The 19380-nt window shown below is 36.2% G+C and overlaps 1 long non-coding RNA gene across 2 annotated transcripts; it reads left to right on the plus strand.

Annotated features, from left to right (window-relative positions):
• Nucleotides 1–1527: 1527 nt before the first annotated feature.
• LOC107079268 (uncharacterized) lies at nucleotides 1528–6872 on the plus strand. 2 transcript variants are annotated; one of them, XR_001480215.2, is made up of 3 exons: nucleotides 1528–1778; nucleotides 1924–1981; nucleotides 6206–6872. It is a non-coding gene; the product is annotated as an uncharacterized lncRNA (long non-coding RNA). The 2 variants fall into 2 exon arrangements; XR_011189184.1 differs by lacking the exon at nucleotides 6206–6872 and adding an exon at nucleotides 2826–3112.
• Nucleotides 6873–19380: the final 12508 nt, after the last annotated feature.

The raw sequence follows: 19380 nt of genomic DNA on the forward strand, positions 1-19380 counted from the left end.
GAACACTGAACAATTTAATTAATTTCTTAGAACTTAGCTGGAAAGAAACCCTGAAGACCCTATGGTACAGCAGGACTAGGGTTGCAGACCTCTGCTCTAGAATGCAGAACTGTTTTCATTATTTCAGTGGTTAGCTCTAGTCAGTATTCAGTATTAGGTCTTGTTACAGTATGTACAGTAGTTCATTTCCTTTTCAAGCTTTATTGGGTGTGACTTATGTAGAAAAGCATTCACGTGATTAATAAAATTCACCCGTGTACATAGTTTATGAGTGTTTAATAAAATATGTGCTTAATATAATCCTTTGTTAAATTCATAAAACAAGCCTTATTTTGCTAATCATTTGTTAACAGAGCATACAAAAATCCATCTTATGAATCCAAAATTTTAATTAAATTGATTTTTTTATTAAGTACATCATAACATTTACTAAATAATCTTGGAATAAGAATAGGTAATCACCATCCAAAATGAAAATTCATGAGCTGTTAAAATAATTTTATTTTACAGTTTCCTGTATTTAATTTGCACTTACTGTAAAATGCAAGTTTCATACAACATGTATTTGATTTTTAAGACCCCAATTTCAGTGAATGAATGTTTCTACTATTACTTATTACTGCCATATTTGTGGTCATAAATATGCTCTTATATTAATGTTAAAGCATTTAAAAAATATACTGTTATACAATTCTTTGACCTATGTTGCAAAAGCTGTTTAAGTAACTTCCTGTGACTTTTCTTTCCAAAGCTAATATTCTGACTTTTTTACTTATTTCACAATGAAGATCAGTGAGGTTAAATTAAGGACCTTTTAGTCTGCTCTTTGAACACTTCCTAGAAGAAGATGTTTTTTACAGAATACTCTGGCTTTCATATTTCCTTTCAAATTACAAATTCAGCTTCTGAACAGGTAGAGCTCTCACAGATATTTGTTTATCCAAATCATGGGTTTCCTGCCAGTTCCTTGATACTGTACTGTATGTGCAATTCCTTATTTTCCCTTATTTACACATGATGTGCAGAAAAACTGTAAAACGTTGTCAGGATATTAACTACAGAAATTAAAATTAAAGGTACAGTACCAGTAAACTACAGCTGTGGAAATTCAACTTTGGAGGGATGTTAAAAACTTATAAAGATCTTAATCAAGCTAGAAACAATATAGAAACAATCCATCATTAGTTAAAAGCTGCTGCTTCTCAGCAAGGGAGACAGATCTATGCCCTGAGCACTAAGATGGACTGGGCTTCCGTGCAGAGTATAGACCTGCCTTGCATCATGTACAGGTAGCTCTGAGTAACATTTATTATAACCAAGTGACTTCCCCTCTTTTGGGGAAGGAACTTGGAGAGCTCTGGTTACAGTACTTACGATCTGTGTGACCAGGAACTGCTTCTCCACCCGTTCAAGGGAAGTGTTTTTTATTATATTTTTTCAGGCTCAGTTCTTTCTTGGTTCTTGCTGATGCTGACGCGTCAGCCCTGTAATGTGTACCTTTTGCTGAGTCATTCCCTCAGTGTTTTGCAAAGAGGGTTTTCCATGAGAGTAAAGGTTACTTTGATGGCGGTGCAGTGTTACAATATTACTATAACATTTATAACTGCTTTGCACTATAGTCTTCTCTTATTTATTTTAAGGCCCTTAATATTCAGGTCACATGGAGGACTGAAGCATAAAAAGGTAGTGAAATACAAGGAAAAAAGGAAAAACTCACTGGAGTGGAACAGAGTGAGATGGGAACTGAGTGTGTGTCTGCTGGAAAGGAATTTATGGATGTAGGTAACTTAGTCAATTTGAAGACAAATAGTGTTTGCAAAACCGCTTTGACTTATTTTCACTTTCTTGGTTAAAACTGCCTTCAATTTTTCTTTTTCTCCCTTGGAGATTTTATACAACTTATTTTTTTCTTTTTTCCCCAAGATGATATTTTAGCCATGAAGGACTTGCACAATAAGACAATGGCTGCTTCTACGGTAATGTGAGTAGTACAGTTTCTTTAAAGCTTTCAGTCATGGTATTTTGAAGTAGAAATTAAGTTACTGTATATACACCTACACCACACATTCAATCCAAAAATCAAAAAGAAAGAAATAAACAGATAATTCATAGAAAGAAAAGAAAGTTTTTACTAAACCCAGATAGCAGATTAAGGTTTGAAATTTTTAATTGATTCTGAGCCTGCTTACAAAAACAGACAGGATTCAATAAATACTAATAAAATCTGGTTGTGCACATAACATGAGCTATAACATTACCCTTCTGCCTTACCCATGCTTTGCACATAGTTAAACTGGCTATAGTATATTATATTATAGTAGCTTTTAGCTTTTAGAGTATAATACTTGGCAAGTATTATGCTCTCAGACAGCTACAGAAAAGGTTCGCATGTAACACATAGTCCAGAACTGCTTGATTCAAGAAGTCATTTTTTCACACAGCTAAAATATTAATTAATTGCATAATGCAACATGACTTCTTTGACAATTAAATGATTGTAAGACAATGAGTGTAATTTTACAGAGTTCAAGATTAAAGCCTGTTAATACATGTTGGCAAAAAAAATAAATGAACAAAGTGCAATTATATGCAAATATAAACATCATTAAGCCAACCTGACACCCATATGGATTGTCTTTGTTATACCAGATGCAATTATTTTTGTCATAATATTTAAATCATTTTTTGATGCTGTAATTCAGCTTCTGCAGAGTGTTAAGTTTCGAGCTTGTAAACAGATATAAAAGCAATCGGGTGAGTGTCAGGTTTGTGCTGCAATGCTGTGCTGGTCACCTGGGGGTAATGGGATCCCTTTTTCTGTACAGAACACGTGGATGGACAAAAAAAACAGCTGAGCTCTTCAAAAAGAAAAATCAACACAGTGTTTCATTTAAAGGAGTATAATTCTTTTATGTTATTTCTAATCTAGATCTGTGCACATATAAACTACTGTATGTATAGAGTATGTAACATGTAACATACATAAAATCTAAAATAGCCACATACAGAATATTTTTTGATTAACAGCTGTATGTAAAATAAACATGTGATTAACAGTTTCTAGTAGTCCAAAAAATAGACAAAACATTTAGCAACTGTGGAATAGTTTCATCTTGAGCATTGGTACAGTGTTGCTACAGTGCCTTGCGGAAGTATTCGGCCCCCTTGAACTTTTCAACCTTTTGCCACATTTCAGGCTTCAAACATAAAGATATACATTTTTTATTTTATGTGAAGAATCACCAACAAGTGGGACACAATTGTGAAGTGGAACGAAATCTATTGGATTTTTGAAACTTTTTTAACTAATAAAAAAATGAAAAGTGGGGCGTGCAAAATTATTCGGCCCCCTTGCGTTAATACTTTGTAGAGCCACCTTTTGCTGCGATTACAGCTGCAAGTCGCTTGGGGTATGTCTCTATCAGTTTTGCACATCGAGAGACTGAAATTCTTGCCCATTCTTCCTTGCAAAACAGCTCGAGCTCAGTGAGGTTGGATGGAGAGCGTTTGTGAACAGCAGTTTTCAGCTCTTTCCACAGATTCTCGATTGGATTCAGGTCTGGACTTTGACTTGGCCATTCAAACACCTGGATACGTTTATTTGTGAACCATTCCTTTGTAGATTTTGCTGTATGTTTGGGATCATTGTCTTGTTGGAAGATAAATCTCCGTCCCAGTTTCAGGTCTTTTGCAGACTCCAACAGGTTTTCATCCAGAATGGTCCTGTATTTGGCTGCATCCATCTTCCCCTCAATTTTAACAATCTCGCCTGTCCCTGCTGAAGAAAAGCAGGCCCAAACCATGATGCTGCCACCACCATGTTTGACAGTGGGGATGGTGTGTTGAGGGTGATGAGCTGTGTTGCTTTTACGCCAAACATATCGTTTTGCATTGTGGCCAAAAAGTTCGATTTTGGTTTCATCTGACCAGAGCACCTTCTTCCACATGTTTGGGGTGTCTCCCAGGTGGCTTGTGGCAAACTTTAGATGAGACTTTTTATGGATATCTTTGAGAAATGGCTTTCTTCTTGCCACTCTTCCATAAAGGCCAGATTTGTGCAGTGTAAGACTGATTGTTGTCCTATGGACAGACTCTCCCACCTCAGCTGTAGTTCTCTGCAGTTTATCCAGAGTGATCATGGGCCTCTTGGCTGCATCTCTGATCAGTCTTCTCCTTGTCTGAGCTGAAAGTTTAGAGGGACGGCCAGGTCTTGGTAGATTTGCAGTGGTCTGATACTCCTTCCATTTCAAGATGATCGCTTGCACAGTGCTCCTTGGGATGTTTGAAGCTTGGGAAATCTTTTTGTATCCAAATCCGGCTTTAAACTTCTCCACAACAGTATTACGGACCTGCCTGGTGTGTTCCTTGGTCTTCATGATGCTCTCTGCGCTTTCAACAGAACCTTGAGACTATCACAGAGCAGGTGCATTTATACAGAGACTTGATTACACACAGGTGGATTCTATTTATCACCATCAGTCATTTAGGACAACATTAGATCATTCAGAGATCCTCGCTGAACTTCTGGAGTGAGTTTGCTGCACTGAAAGTAAAGGGGCCGAATAATTTTGCACGCCCCACTTTTCATTTTTTTATTAGTTAAAAAAGTTTCAAAAATCCAATAGATTTCGTTCCACTTCACAATTGTGTCCCACTTGTTGGTGATTCTTCACATAAAATTAAAAATTTATATCTTTATGTTTGAAGCCTGAAATGTGGCAAAAGGTTGAAAAGTTCAAGGGGGCCGAATACTTTCGCAAGGCACTGTATATCTTGACTGTCTTCTTGTTGTTATTTGTTCACTCGTTTTACCTCCAGCAAAACCCTTAAACTATATTTAAGGGTTGTGTTCCACTTTAATAGCAGGGAACACCCTTAAATATTCCCATTTTTTAACATCATAACATAACAACATTGTACCCTGAAGTATCTTGAGTTTATATCAATCAATAATACTCATAGTCACGGTGTTAATCTCAACTATTGACTATAAGGGATAATAATGGAATAATCATTGAGGCAGTGTTAAAGGAAACAGAAATGCCAAAATATGATCCATTTGTTTATCTTTAGCCTCAGATTAGTTGAAACATTAAGCAGCTGCAGACCACTTTCGTCCAAATTTGAGTTAATCAGAACACTGTAGCCATGACCTGACAAATGTAGTGACTATTTTGATGGACAACATTAAAGACAAAATATTAATAATTCCAAAGGTACTTTGAGACATTCAGATAGTCGTCTTTCTTATAAATGTCTGTTTAATATATTTTTTCACATATGTTTAATAGCTACAGTGATGCTTGGTGTTTGATACTTAATTGTGTGGCTGCATCTCAGCTATTGGGGTCTGAGATAAAAAAGAACATTATTTTTTGAGCCATTCACCTAAGAATGCATACATGTGGGTGGATGTTCTTTTCCCATCATGAAACTAACTCCAAGCCTATAGCCAGTTTCAGAGTGTGTTAATGCTAGTGACAATTAAATTCCAGTATACTTGGAATAGCCAGTTACACCACCTAGCAATTTTAAAGGCGCTAGAACCCTTGTTCCCAGAAAAAAGATTATTTGAATGGTGCACCCACAAACCAGCACAAGATAATTCTATAACATAATACAGAAGTTTTATTCTTCTTACTACAATCTATCATTACTTATTACATGGAACACATTAAATGAAAATAAAAAAAATATCCACACAGGAAACACAAAACAATATATTAACTTCATAGTCCCCAATATACCAAACATAAATCCCTAAAAAGAAAAATAGTCCAACAGTACCCCTCTGAAACATCAGCTCTGTCCAGTATCCTGGGATGCCTCTTTCCACCATGCATACTCTCAACCCAGTCCCTCAATGGATAATTGATAGCCCTGAGCAATGTGTCCTATTATACTTCATCCATTTATCTTGGTCTCCTGAAACTGCATGTCCCAGGTTTACATCTTGCACTTACATCTTGATACCACCTCTGAAGTTGATTATAATTTTACTGACAAATATGTAAGGGTTTTTCTTGACACCTACAGGTATGATAATTTTTCTGTTATCAACAGCATACATTTTTCTGTTATCAACAGCATACATTTCTCTTGGTTAACCATGTTTTGGCTGATTATATTTGTGATATCTTTCTTTTGCCATGAATTGATTTTTGTATGCCCAGTTTCTATGACAGATTTTTTTTCTTTCTTTCAGCTTCATTACTGGTGGCTTTCCTTAAACAGAAAGCTCTTTAATTTTCATTTTGACTTTCATTCCAAAAGCTGAAGAAAAAACACATTCCGAGCTCATTTATAAGTGTCTAATTGCCCAACAACAAACAATGACCAACAAGATCTGTCAACCAAATGTCCCAATATTTTTGCCTTTTTAAATAAAGAGACTCAGAAATATCAGTTCTGATATATAGTTCAATATAATATTCTTAAATTGACCCAAACATTTAGATCAGAAATTACCCTTAAAAATGAAATACTGTATCTACAGTAGGAGCTGTACTTATAAGTCAAGTTTTATTTCAAGCAGAATGATCATTAAAGTTCAATGTGAAAATCCCAGTTTAGACTTTCAGAGTTCCAAGACTTTTGGAGGGCACTGCATAACTGTAATTACTTTAATATGCAATTGCAATGCAACAATGATCCTGTGTTTGCTTTTCGCTGTAATTGTTACACATGAAATGCTAATATCAATAACTTTTCGTTTCAAAAGAAGACTTCAAAATATTTTATTCAACCATGATAAAGATTTATTATTTGGCAAATAGGTAAATATGTATTGTTTCAAATGCCATGAACTGAAGTAATAAATAGAATAATATGTGTTACAATCATTTGCTTGAGAAATAAAATAAGCTTACTTGACATGCCATGTTGGTTTTGTTGTCTATACTTTCCACAGAACACGTTTTATAGAACAATGCTCTTAAATGAAATTACTAGATTAAATGAAATTATTAGATTGAGATCTTTTCTGTGGATCATGATGTAAACATATCAAATACTCATCCTATTTGGCTTACTCTCTCCTTACACTTACCAAAAACAACACTAATAGTTCTAATACTCATTTGTCACATTTTTATTGCTTTACAGTACTGAACATGAACAGGGTGCGCAAATGTGCACAATAATACCAATAAATTAAACTGTTTAGAACAAAATATTTTCGTTTTTTCTAATACACAAACCTTAAGAAAAAATCCCTGAAATTCTGTTTAAATTAATCTGATGATGGATTATTATGGACCTTCTATACTTAGAAATTCCATAGTGTCGCCTTTAGCAAATGCAGCAAATGTCAAGGTTTACTGGAAGAGCTCTATGGTCAATGTTGAAACCTGAGCGAGCTACTTGTAAAACAATGACCAAGTCACATGATCATTTTTTTATCACCAAATTTGTTGCCATCTCTGACATTAATACCGTATCATTTGCAGAATGCTTGTGACATAATCCTGCAAAATGACATATCTTTACAGCATTATTAATTTCTGATTTTGTAAAATGTCTATGTGAACACAGAGACAACCTGAATATACCTGTGGCTAAGCATAATTTATAACATACAACATGTTTAGTAAAACTCAAATTTGAGCACTAATTCATTTTGTGAAATCATGAAATGATCACGTTCTAAAAATCAGGAATGATTCAAATATTTTTGAATTTTTAAAAAACTACAATGTTTTAATAATATACAGTACAATGCCCTAAAGTTTTATTGATACCCCAAATGAAATAGGATGAAATATACAGAAAAAATAATGTACAGACTGGTTACTGCACAAACTGAACCATTAAACTGAATAAGAAGCAGAGGCTGAGATGCTACGTTGTTTAAATCCAGCCATTGAATGAATGTAAAATCCCACAAACTTTCTCAATATAAACTTATCCAGCAGGTACATCCTCATTGTTAGCAAATAACCAGTCGTTAGATGTCACATTTCAGTAAGACAAAAATCCACTATTTGGTCCACAATAAAATCATTGAGTTTCTGAGCGCTTAGTGATTTTGTATTAAAGACAATCAATAAGTAGCTTTCTTTAACATTTGTGATTATATGATCTCTATTATCAGATGTCCTTGAATTAAGAAACTGATATTGGTAAAAATTATTTAGCCACACAATAAATTCAAGTTAAATCTACAGTATGCCATTTATTTCTGAAAGTGGAACTTGTTTCTGAAGTTACAATAAAAATTGCTTTGCTGCACTTCTCCAGAATAGAGAATACAAACCTTTTACAAAGCCCAAGTCTGATTTAAGAACTTTGGGCAGATTTACACACATTGCATATCACTTTCTTTATATCCTGTTGAAACCAATTTCAAAGTGACACAACTTTAAGCAAGACCATTTCTATCAATTCTTTCATTCAAAATAAATGTGTTTCTCCAGTGGAAACAAAGCAGTATTATCTTAAGTCAGCTTCATTTTCTTCAATGAAATGTAAACTTGCATCAAGTCATGCATGAAGAAAATAATCAATTGATCAGTTAATGGGTAGATAGGTCTGTTTTGACATTTTACATTAAGCAGTAACTAATTGGCCGATTCTAAATGCTTTTTAAAACATAACAGAGGAATCAATAATGCAGTAACTGCATTTTCAACAGTAGAGTGAACACAAATAAGCAGGAGGAAATGGAGAGAAATAACCAGGGAATGCTGCACAAAGGATACATAATCTGCCATTTACTTTCAAATCCTCCTGTCCCAGATTTACTTCTTGACAGTTCCTGTCCTTCTAATACTGACTAAATCAATGCCTCTACATGTCTATTTGTATGTTACTGTGCTTCATCTAAATATAAGCACTGGTGGAAACTTACAGAACTCTGCATACTACATGCATTTTATCTTATTTGTATGCTTTTGTCATAGTACATAGCATCCGAAGCATTATAAGCTAATATTATATTAAAATATTAAACTTCTCATGTAGCAAAAAACTTTGAGCTATGCTCTCAGGAACATCATTTTTCAGCTAATGATTGATTAAATAATGTTTTTAATGTTTTTAAATATATTCCCCTGTGTTTTTCCCCACCAAAGCATTCAGAAACTTATTTTTAATAATAATTATTATTATTATTGTTGTTGTTATTATTATTATTCACAAGTGATAAAAAACAAAAAAGAGAAACTATAATCTAGTCCCACTTTCAAGGAAATACTTGAAAACCCGTTTGTCGGGACTTCAATGTAAAGTAAGAGAGCATATCACAGACTAAGGTGTACAGACTGGCTCACAAAGGAGATGTCTTTTCAAAATGTCTTTTCTCCTCTGCATGATCTGTCCCTGGCACCTGCGCTGTAGTATATTACTCTTTCTAAATGAATACTGGGTGACAGTGGTGCAGAGGTAAGCATTGCTGCCTGTTTGTATGTTTTCCCCCATGTTTGCGTGGGTTTCCTCCCACAGTCCAAAAACATACTGGTAGACTTGGAAAACTGCCCCTGGTGTTAATGTGTGCATGTCTGTGTGCCCTGTGATCAACTGGCTTCCCATCCAGGGTGTACCCCATCTTTCGCCACTTGCTTTCTGGGATAGGCTCCGGCTCCTGTGACCCTGAGTTAGATGAAGCGGTTAGAAAATGAATGAGAGATTTAGTTTGGATTTCGACTCTGGCAGTTCAAATCCCAAAACCTGGTTCCTTTCAATAAAATGCAGCTGCAACTAGTAATGCCAATTATATGCAAGATATTTCTGAATACATGCACTACAGGAATCATCCTATAGTGTGGTAAACTTTACAGGACGAGCTGTATAGTGCATTTTTTCCCATAGAAATAAGTGTAACATACAGTATAGAACTGGTTCAACAAGATGGTCCAAACGGCTCCTCTCATACAGGACTTGTTCACTTTTACACCATACTTCTGTACCTGGGTGATAAATCTCTGTCATAAGTGTCTAGTGTTGAGCACCAAGCCACAGGATTCTGTCATCTGTTCTGTTTTAAGCTTTGTGTATTGTCTTTAAATTGTGAATACTTACTGAACATAACTGTGTACGTACAGGGAAAATTAAAGAAAGCCCTTCATTCTAAGAAGAGTATTTACTCTCTAAAAGATGAAAAATAAAACCCTCATGTTTACAGTGAAAGAGAATTTTGAAGTCCCGATTACTCTTTTAAAGTGCAGTAAATGGATCAGTTTCCTTTTCAGAGTTCATTGTAGCTTAAGACATTATCTTGGTGGGAAACTGATAACTCATCGAAGTAACAGATCTGTACTCGGATGTACAAATCAATCCTGGTGCTGAATGCCTGGACTGCCAAGTCAATCAATCTAAGTTCTTAACCTGCCTGCTCACATTTTCGGTAGTTGCTGGAAACAAGGAGATACATCAGGAATCAAACAATATGATTTGTTCAGGTGAGCTCATATGAAGAAAAAAAAGTACATTAATTTACATTTATGTTTATCCATTAGGCAGACACCTTTAACCAAATCAACTTACAATGACATCCAGTCAAGATGAAAACAGAGCATATAACTGTAATCATAGCATTAAAAGCTAGGATGTTAGGAGTTTCTGTGCTGCTTGAAACTAAGACAGGAAACGGTGGCATCAGAGAATAGACAGTGAGGGTTTGTTGCAGGCCTTTGGGGTTAGGTACGAACTGAAAAGATGGGTTTTCAGTTTCTTCTGGAAAGGATAGAAGAAGTGAGTCTGCAGCTCTGACTGTGGCAGATAGATTTATTCTGCCACCGAGGGGTTGGGAGCAGACTTCCAGTCCTTCAGCACTGGCATTACCAGTCAGCCAGAAGGGTCAGTTCTTAATGTCCTAGTGGAAACAGGGGGTCTGAGAGTGGTCTGGAGATATGCTGAACTGAACATTTCCCTTGGAAGCTCTGGCTAGCACCAAACCTTTGAATCAGAAGTGGGCTGTACCTGGAAGCCAATGTAGAGAGATGAGGTGGGGGAAACATACAGATGCAGCCATTCAAAATGCACAGTACAACCCCATACCGCACTAAATTATCAACAGTTCACCGCGTTTTACCGCAGAACGTGTTTGGCTGGCCAAAATGACCGACAGACGGCACTAGCGGTGGATTGGTTGTTAGTGAAACAATTGCTTCATTTAATCTCTTTACTGCACATGTTTAAATCTGCTTAATATTGAATATTAATATGGAATTTTACAAATAAAGGGAAATTTTAGTAGCTGACCATAAAAAGAAGAGGAGCATAACGTGTCTGAAGGTCATAAACAATATTAATTTAGGAACACAAACATATTATGTAAACTATACTGTATAAGGCAGGTGTTGGTAGTTTAAATAAAAAATACACACCAGTATTCCACTTTCTTCGTAAACATTTTGAGCATCAAAGTTTTTCATTTAGTTACATGCTGTACTGTGGTTATTTTGGATACGTTTTTACGTGCTCCATACGACTATATTAAGTTTATATACTTCATAAAAAGTTATAATGTTTTAACCTTTTCTATGAATATTTGTGCTTGTAATCGCAGTAAAAAACACACACACTTTTTATTATTTGATCAATAGGGAATATAATATGGAATCAGGTAACTAAATAAATTAATAATGATATAATTATAATAATATAGCTCAAATTATTACAGTAGTACACTTTCTTTGTAAACATCTGTTATGATTTCTCTATTATCAAATCCCTCAACTCATTCACTTGTGGTTAATTTGGAAACATTTTGACATGTTCCTTTTAACTACATTGCTGTCGATATTGTAGCAATAGACAAATGAAACGCTTGGAGTTTGTAAAGTAGGGCACTCTGAACAAGTTAAACTTTGATGCAGGACAAATAAATGTATTCCCCACAAGCTATACTTTAGTGGCATTAAAACTATACAACATTGTGCTGTATGCATGCGCCATGTCTTTGTTCAAGTTTTAAGGCTTGAGTGTAGAGAGTTAAGAAAAACAGGACATTTGAATGCAATAGTAGTTCAGGTGGGTAGCTGTGTCAGCATGCGTAGGCTGCAAAGGAACAAGTAATAGGTTTATTCCATGCTGAAAAAAAGAAGAAAGAAAACACAACGTTTCGGCCGTGGAGCCTTCTTCAGGTGTGAGAAAGACAAGGCAGTTAGCAAAGGTAATGTAGTGGGAGAACAAAGGCTGGGAGAGAGGAGGAGAGAGAGGCGGGAGCAGGGGACAGAAAGAGAGGCCAATCAAGAGGTGTGAAGTCAGAACAGGTGTAGAGAGGTGTGAAATGAAACCTTCAATGAATGGAGAAAATTTAGAAGAAAAGTAGTCTGTCGTTAAGAGAAGGGGGAAGGTTATCCTAGCTTCAGGATAATTTTGGTTTCTGTAGTCTTTCTGATGTAATGGTTCGGAAAACCGTCTTTAAGAACACAGACGGAGAGATTAAAGTGGTCATGGCCGTCAGAGGCCATTCGTTTGAATGCTGGCTGCCTTATTAAAGAGAAGCAAAGACAACAGAGCATGCCAGTGGAAATCCCCAGAGCAGAACTGTCTATTTTACATAACAAACAGCGGGTGTAACAGTCCTAACCTGCGAGAAGTATTGAACTGCGTTACATGAAGCGGCTGCAATGGAATATGCTGTAGTAGGTCAAAGTTAGTTCCAAGCTGAAAAGAAAAGACTCATTGTGTCTCCTCTATAAATTGAAGGTTGAGAAAACAGCAAGTGACAAGTGACTTCTTCATGTGTTATACTTTGATCTTACAGCCTGTCCAAGAAATTAGTAATAATATCTTCCGTATCACATCAAAATTGGAACATCTTAACAAGTGTATGAGGCGATATAGAAAGTGTCTGCTCTATAAGTCTTCAGTGTACAGAATAATTTCCAAAGAGTTACATGATTGCATACTGTAATAGTTACATACTTGAAGATGAAAAAAAAAACGAATGTCATAATGTTTCCAAAATGTCCAAAATATGTTTCCTTAATATTTTGGTGGCTTAGTTACACGACTCCATATTAATATTAGAAGAAGCACATTAAAACCAGCACCCATGTAAGTTACCAATGTGCTGTATATTGCGCCACATCCCACCTTGCATTTTCGAATGGCTGGATCTGTATGTGAGATATGCACCAAATGAATGTATTTTGGGAGATTGAAGATTAGATTAGATCAGCTGCAGCACTCTGAATGAACCTTAGCTGTCTGATGGTTGGTACAGGAACATGTACGGAGTCCAGCTTGAAGAGAATTGCAGTAGCTCTGGGAATGTGATAACTAGGGCTTGGATGAGAGGCTGAGTTGAGTAGGGGATTAGGTTTGGATGGACCTTTCAGCTGCTGCACTAGAATCTGCAGGAGGAAGTCAAAGATGAGATGTAGTGGGAGATGCGAGAGCATGAGGTTGACATCAATGAAAACACCAAGGGTTTTCGTGGAGCTGTAAGTGTGTACAGATGTCTGGTAGACGTGCTGTAATGTGGGGGGAGACCTGTGTGTCAGAAAATTGGAAGGACAAGCAGAGTTGGGTATCATCAGTAAAAGAAAGCCTTTGAGAATATGATGGAGCCAAGCAAGTTCGTACAGACGGGGGGAGAGTCCTGTTGATAAAGTCTGTGATGCAGAAACTGTACTTCTTCATGACACTTGGTAGGACCTTCCTGTAAGATATGCACCAAATCAGGGCAGAGCCCCCAGGTTAGACGAGAATATTGAGGAGGATCTAGTGATTCACAGTTTCAAAACTGTAGCTAAACTGAGAAGAATCTCACAGAGAAGAGAGAAATGGCTCCAGCAGAGCATAAATCCTTCACAAGTGACAGGAAAGTAGTTCAAATCAAGAAGGTCAATACAAAATATATATTATTCAATAATAATATAGATCAATTGATAAATAATTAGATACTGGTGCCTGTTGCAAATACAATAGAAAGATTAGCAGTTGAGAACCTTTTGGCCTTCAATTGATGTCTCAGTCTTCCCTCTAAAGAGAAAGCCTTGTCTTGATGAATTTTTAATGGGCATATAGAGTACTCCAGATCTGAAATGGTTTCTTTTCCATTTAGTTTGGAAGGTCATACATTTTTTAAAATAGAGGAAATCATAAAAGATGGTGCTACAAAACAATGTTATCACTTCTGTCAGCATGTAATAAAAGGAGTTAAGAATACCACTCATTAACCACTGAAGCTCTCTGGTTTTTGCATGTGGTTTTAAACACTTAATGAGCAGCCTACCCTTTCTTTTGGTAAATTTGTGGTCAACTAGATCACTTTAATGTGACAGATGAGGTTGCGGTGCACAAAGGCTGGGAATTTGTTTAAGTGGCATACATAACATCGCCCACAACACACATTATTTCAGACCAAACAATCTTTAATTAATTACAGCTTCACCCAGTTTGCACTTACATGGAAAAAGACAAGGGTTCTATGGTGTTATATTTTGCTGCCTCATCATTTTAACTGAATGACGGCAAAACACCTTAAGTAAACACTACACAATGAAACATATACTGCATTTGTGATACAAATGACACATATTGAGCTGTGGTACATGCTCCAAAAAGACATTTCCCTGTTTTACTCTCAGGAATAATGTACAGGAATAAAAAAATAATGTGCACTTTTGATAGCTCCATTATATTGACTTCTTTATTTGGCTAATATACGGATGAAAGTAAAAGTACAATGCTTTGATCAGATAACACCTGTTAAATCATCCGAACAGCACTTTTCCGGGAATATTTGTTAAATAACCTTTTCACAGACAAATAACTCGTGCAGGTGTGCAGGCTTGTAAATTGTTCCTATGTGATGTCATGCATAGCTTGCTGAACACTAGCTGTAAGCAGATGCCTCTTTTATTCTTGTTTACAATGAAGCCAAGGCACTCTGGGTTCTGTCCTCCATGCAAGTTGCAGGTCAGATTATAGAAATGATGTTGCTTGCAAAGACAATCATGAGCAAGACGCAGAATATGACAAAAAATAAAAAGCTATATATATATACTCTATAAATGGAATAACCCCTTCAACATTCAAAAATTAAAATGTCACACAAAATGGAGTTTACAATGGACATTTAGAAAGGATGACAACATTCAAGTTCAATTTCCCTTAGCTGTCCAAAATCATAATCATTCCTGACACCATTTCCTATTTTTTTAAAATACTGTACATAAGTCTTTTGTCTTTCACATTTGTCTTTTGCTTCCCTCCTTCAGCCCATCTCCACCCATGCAGTGGTTAACTTGGTTAACTTCTCACTCTGCATGGGGGATCCAGCATCCTGTTCCTGTGGCCAAGTGTGGGTTAAGACACATTTACTGTGGCTAAAACACTCAATAAACATTTTTCAGTACATTTTTTGACTGATCTTGTTTTAATACTTAGTGTTGAAGTTGGACAAATTTCACAAATTCAATGACTTTCTTGAATTTACCTTTTTCATTAAAAAATACACATTAGCACTGTCCTTTGAATGTTTACACAAAGAGGTATTGTACTGTATGTGGGTTAGTGTCTTTGAAGTCCTGCTTTGTACTTTGTACATTAATGTGTTACACAAAGTTGAAAAAATGCTGTTAAACTAATTCAACATTTCTATTTTGTGTTTATTAACAAGATAATTAAAAGTTAAAAGTACGAATACATATTCCTAGATCCTCACAAGCTTAAGCCGAGATATTATTGTCAAACAGCTATCCAGTAGCTCAAGAAAAAATCATCCAATGTATGCTTTTACAATATTGCCTCAATAAATACAACTAAGTAATATAAACTTTAATGAAAAAGCATTGTATTTCACATGGTCATAAAATGGATTCGACAATATCGGTCATTACAAAATCAACTAATTAATAAATTAGTGCATATGTTTGCTGGAGATTACAGTATGTCTATATTAATGTCTGTGACTGTAGATACATGTACAAACAGCATCCATTGTGAAGGTTTAAACATCTGGTATAAGTTATCTGATCTATCTATATATATATATTCAAGTACAACAAATGGTCTTTCTTTGAAAAATGACAGTTTGTAACATAAGAAAACCCAATGGACAAATTCTCAACATTCAAAATGTAAATGGCAGCACCTGGATTCACTTAGACATTTTGCACAGAGAACCACTGTCTTTTAAACTTAGATTCCACACATTCCTTGATTATTAAAAAGAATACTGAAATGGAGTTTTAAGGGCTTATTGAAGGAAATAGTAAAAATACAAATAAAACATACATTTTGTCATTTAAATGAGTAAAAAAAAAACTTGCCAATCAGCAGAGTTAAATGTATGCTCAGGCTTGAACAGAGCAAGCTAGAGGGGATTGATTCAGGTATTTAAAATCCTCAAAGGCACTTTGAGGTCAGTCCGAAGGGGTTCTTCAAAATCAACAGTGAAACAGAAACCAAGGACACATGGAAGCTAAGAGGAAGTGCATTTAAGTCTTAGGAGCAGATCTTTAAACAAAGAGTTTGAAACAAGTTATCCAGTCATTTTGTCAAAGCTGATATGCCTCGAGGTCCTCTGATCAATCACTGGCTAGAAACAAAATGAGCTAGATGGGAGAAATGTCCTTCTCCCATTTCTTATGTTCTTGGAAATCAGTAAAAATTATAGCAAAAATAGAAATCAACTATTGCCTGTACCTAGAGGAAATCATCTCTGTCTCTATTCATTTATATACAAACACAGAACGTTGAACACGCGCTTAGATTCCTGATAAAAAAATGATTTCAGAAGTATAATATGTGAGAGGCCAGTCGGCAGCAGATATCAGACCAATTATCTGCAATTCCAGACAGTTATCTGCAATTCAAGATAATGTGAAATCACATCTGCAAGAGGCTGAATTTGCATCCTTTACACAGTACAGAGGTAAAATATGAATGTTGCCCCCCACACCTCTTATCAGCCACAGTGTGCCCCTGCACTGCACAACACAGATGGCTGAACAGGAGGCTCTGTGTAAGACTAACACCACATTTAACAAGTATTGAGAGGAGGAAGGTATAGAAACCTTAATTGTGATCACCACACATTTTAAGGCACAATCACTGTTACATTTCTAAAATGCCCAGCACATTTAGTTCTCACTGTTTTGATATTTATGGCTACATATTTGAAGTTATAAATTTGTATGTGAAGTCTTTTTGCATTGAACCATGTCAGATTTAAATGATTAAAAAGGTATGGGGCGTGTGATGGAGCATCCTGCTGTTATTTGATGAATGTTTTATGGTGTCTGACTCTGGAAATATTTCTTCAAGTCCCACAATTCCTTGGGCACTGCTTCTTTTCACTCTGTGTTACAGACATTTGTAAACCAAGGGAAGATAATCGCCATTTAAAAGGCAGCCATTGTGTTATCAAGAACTACACATAATTCAAAGCAAGCTCACTTTACAAGAAATATGCAGTTCATTTAACTCAATTACCTTTGTAGATATACCTTGGAAATACCATGCCTCCAAAAAGCTAGTTTTTCATTAAGAATTTATTGGGACAGCATGGGGTTTTCCTTGTATGTTTCTGAAGATCTCCAGCTGGTGATTTTTAATGCTGTATCATAAAAAACTTTATTTTATCCAAATGTTTGCTTCTGATGTTCTTCCAGGGTTAATTGATTGTTTCATTTGGATGAGTTGCAGAAGTCAGTTAGCTATGAAAGCCAAGTAGTCTACAAACCTTTACATCTGCCTGTAGGTCAGTACCCCAAGAAGCTATTACTATGCTTATTAGCACAGGAACATGTACCCTTATAGTGCACTTCTTCAAGGTCTGTGCTGACAAATGAGAAGCAAATGGCTACCCGCCCAGCATTATGCAATTAAATAATTAATGTTATTGATATTCTATCAATACCTCTTTCTGAAAGAGTTAGACATGTTAATAATTCAAAAATCTATAAAGACCTTGCAGCACTCCTGTGCTTTTTTGGAAACCCCAAGGTTGTTAAAGGAAGCCTAGGCTTATGATCCCAGGTTAATAGATTGCTGCTCTCATGTTGGTTAAACCTCTATCCAATTAGTGGAAATGAGTATGACAAGCTGTGGCTAATTGAAAACATGAGGTTTTCAGAAGGAAATGAAAAACAATGGTTACTGCACTTGCAGGTGTTAGGGAAAACAAATAATGTTTACATCATTTCAGAATTTGGAAAATCCTCAAACTGGTGTGTAACACTTAAAAACCATAAAGAAATAACGAAATCTTATTGTAGCATATCACAAATTAAACAGCACTGAATGCTGGTGGATATTGTCAGTATTAGTTCACTGTGATTATAGATCAACAAATTTGTAAACATGTCTTTGTGTGACTCTATTTTGAGCCATACAGTGCATACATGTAATACCCTCAGGTTCTCTGAGAGACAGAGAAAAGAGAGATACAGTGCTCAGACAGACCTGAGTCAGAGGAATGTAACACTGTGAGACTAAACAGGGGAATTGGCTTCACTTTCACACGGCTCTTCTGTTTAAATTGATGTGTGAGAGTCTGTTTTGAGATGGTATTGTTATTAATTTATTTGGCTGGTGCTTTTATCCAAAGCACCTTGCATTTGTACCCCCTTTATACAGCTGAGCATTTTACTGGAATGATCTGACTGAAGTACCTCACTCAGTTATAGAGCAGCAGTGTCCCACCAGGGATTTGAACACTCAGCCTTTCAGCTACAGGTCTAAAACCCCAACCACTCCTTCTGTCTGCTACTGTAGTGGTGTTGGGATGAATGTTAACAGATTTAACAATTAAAGAGCCCATCTTTGTTAGGCTCTAGCCTCACTAAATTAGGAAAATGTGCAGGAATGATGAATAAATTTCCTATTTTGATGATCTTCAAGAACAACGTGAAATATAATGAGACAGTAACTCTCATTGGAGAGTTGATGCATGTTATTATAAAGCTTGATGATGCGACAGCAGCCATAGTGCTCACAGCAAGCTCCCCACACATCAGCTCTCAGTGGGGAGGAGAACAGTGATGAAGCCAATTCATAGACGGAGATTATTAGGAGGCAATGATTAGTAAAGGCCAATGGAAAATTTGGCCAGGACACCAGGGTAGCACCTCTACTCTTTTCGAGAAACGCCCCGAGATTTTAAATGACCACAAAGAGTCAGGACCTCGGTTTTATACCTCATCCAAAGGACGGAGCCTTTTTAGAGTACAGTGTCCCCATCACTATACTGGGGCATTAGGGCCCACACACACCCACTAACACCTTTTCCAGCAGTAACCTTAGCTTTTTCAGGAGGTCTCCCATCCAAGTACTGACCAGGCTCACACCTGCTTAGCTTCAGTGGGTTGTCAGTTGTGAGTTGCAGGGTGATATGACTGTTGGCTGAATAATCTAGCAGCTAAAACATTAACATTTTCCAGCCAGCCATTTTCTAACTGCTGTATCCAGTACAGGGCTTTG

This window comes from Lepisosteus oculatus, chromosome 3 (genome assembly GCF_040954835.1).
Source record: "Lepisosteus oculatus isolate fLepOcu1 chromosome 3, fLepOcu1.hap2, whole genome shotgun sequence".
In the NCBI taxonomy this organism is placed as follows: domain Eukaryota; kingdom Metazoa; phylum Chordata; class Actinopteri; order Semionotiformes; family Lepisosteidae; genus Lepisosteus; species Lepisosteus oculatus.